Source organism: Carlito syrichta, unplaced genomic scaffold (genome assembly GCF_000164805.1).
Source record: "Carlito syrichta isolate Samal-C Ts95f unplaced genomic scaffold, Tarsius_syrichta-2.0.1 Scaffold307274, whole genome shotgun sequence".
NCBI lineage: Eukaryota > Metazoa > Chordata > Mammalia > Primates > Tarsiidae > Carlito > Carlito syrichta.
This window is the reverse complement of record NW_007251370.1, coordinates 120,218-121,912: the sequence shown is the minus strand read 5'-3', so window position 1 is coordinate 121,912 and position 1,695 is coordinate 120,218. Positions and strand designations below refer to the sequence as shown.

At 52.5% G+C, this 1,695-nt stretch overlaps 1 protein-coding gene across 1 annotated transcript in view; it reads left to right on the top strand.

Annotated features, from left to right (window-relative positions):
* FBXO42 (F-box protein 42) overlaps nucleotides 1-1,695 on the top strand; it is a 100,719-nt gene that overhangs the window by 2,660 nt on the left and 96,364 nt on the right. The window lies entirely within an intron of this gene.

Here is a 1,695-nt window from a genome sequence, read left to right as displayed (position 1 = left end):
GGGTCTTGACCCCGCGGGCTCAGGCAATCCACTCACCTCAGCCTCTCAAAGGCGCAGGATTACAGGCTGAGCCACCGAGCCTGGCTACTTGGTAAGATCTTGTCTCTACAATAAATAAAAAAATAGCTGGGAGTGGTAGTGTATGCTTGTAGTTACAGTTACTTGGAAGGGTGAGGCAGAAGGATCGACTGAGCCTAGTAGGTTGATAGATGCTGGGGTGGCCGTGAATGAGCTACTGCACTCCACCCTGGGCGAGAGCGTGAGACTCCAACTCAGAAAAAAGAAATGTCTGAGAGCCAGGCGCGGTGGCTCACATCTATAATCCCAGCACTTTGGGTGGTGGAGATAAGAGGATTGCCCAAGTCCAGGGGTTTGAGACCAGCCTGGGCAACTTGGCAAGACCTCATCTCTACAATCAAGCAAAAAATTAGCCAGGCGTGATGGTGCATGCTGTGGTTCCAGTTACTTGGAAGACTGACAAGGAAGGATTGCCTGAACCCAGCAGGTCGAGGTTGCAGTGTCCTACTCAAAAAAAAAAAAAAAAAAGTCTGAGGCAATAGTTTGGAGGTAGGCTCTGAAGTCTATTTTTTTTTGAGTTGGAGTCTCACTCTGTCACCCAGACTGGAGTGCAGTGGCTGCTCCCAGCCACCGCAGCCTCGACCTGCTGGGCTCCAGCGATCCTTCCGCCTCAGCCTTCCAAGTAGCTGGAACTACAGGCACGCGCTACCACGCCCGGCTCGTTTTTGATTTATTGTAGAGATGAGGTCTGGCTAAGTTGCCCAGGTGGGTCTCGAACCCATGGGCTCAGGCAATTCACTCACCTCAGCCTCCCAAAGCGCAGGATTACAGGCTGAGCCACCGAGCCCGGCTATTTTTACTTCTTTTAAAAAATCTTCATAGGGCTGGGCATGGTGGTTCAAGCCTATAATCCCAGCACTTTGGGAGGCAGAGGTGAGAGGATTGCTGGAGTCCATGGGTTCAAGAACAGCCTTGGCAACTTGGCGAGACATCATCTCTACAATAAATCAAAAAATTAGCCGGGTATGATACGTGCTCCTGTAGTTCTGGGTACTTGGAAGGCTGAGGCGGAAGAATCGTCGGAGCCCAAGAGGTCGACGCTGGGATGTCCGTGGTGTGCCACTGCACTCTAGCCTGGGTGATGGAGTGAGATTTTTTTTTTTTTGAGTTGGAGAAATTTTTTTTGAGTTGGAGTCTTACTCCGTCTCCCAGACTGCAGTGCAGTGGCCGCTCCCGGCCACCGCAGCCTCGCCTGCTGGGCTCCGACGATTCTTCCGCCTCAGCCTTCTAAGTAGCTGGAACTACAGGCGCGCGCTACCACGCCCGGCTGATTTTTGATTTATTGTAGAGATGAGGTTTCGCCAAGGTACCCGGGCGGGTCTCGAACCCGCGGGCTCAGGCAATCCGCTCACCTCGGCCTCCCAAAGCACGAGATGACAGGCTGAGCCACCGAGTCCGGCTAGGCTTGAGGTTTTTAATGACATGATTTAATTATGTATTGTACGAATTATAATTGCCACATTTCTCTCTCTTTTTTTTTTGTTTTTTTTTGAGTTGGAGTCTCACTCCGTCGCCCGGGCTGGAGTGCAGTGGCATGTTCCCGGCCACCGCAGCCTCCACCCGCTGGGCTCCGGCGATCCTTCCGCCTCAGCCTTCCAAGAAGCTGGAATCACAGGC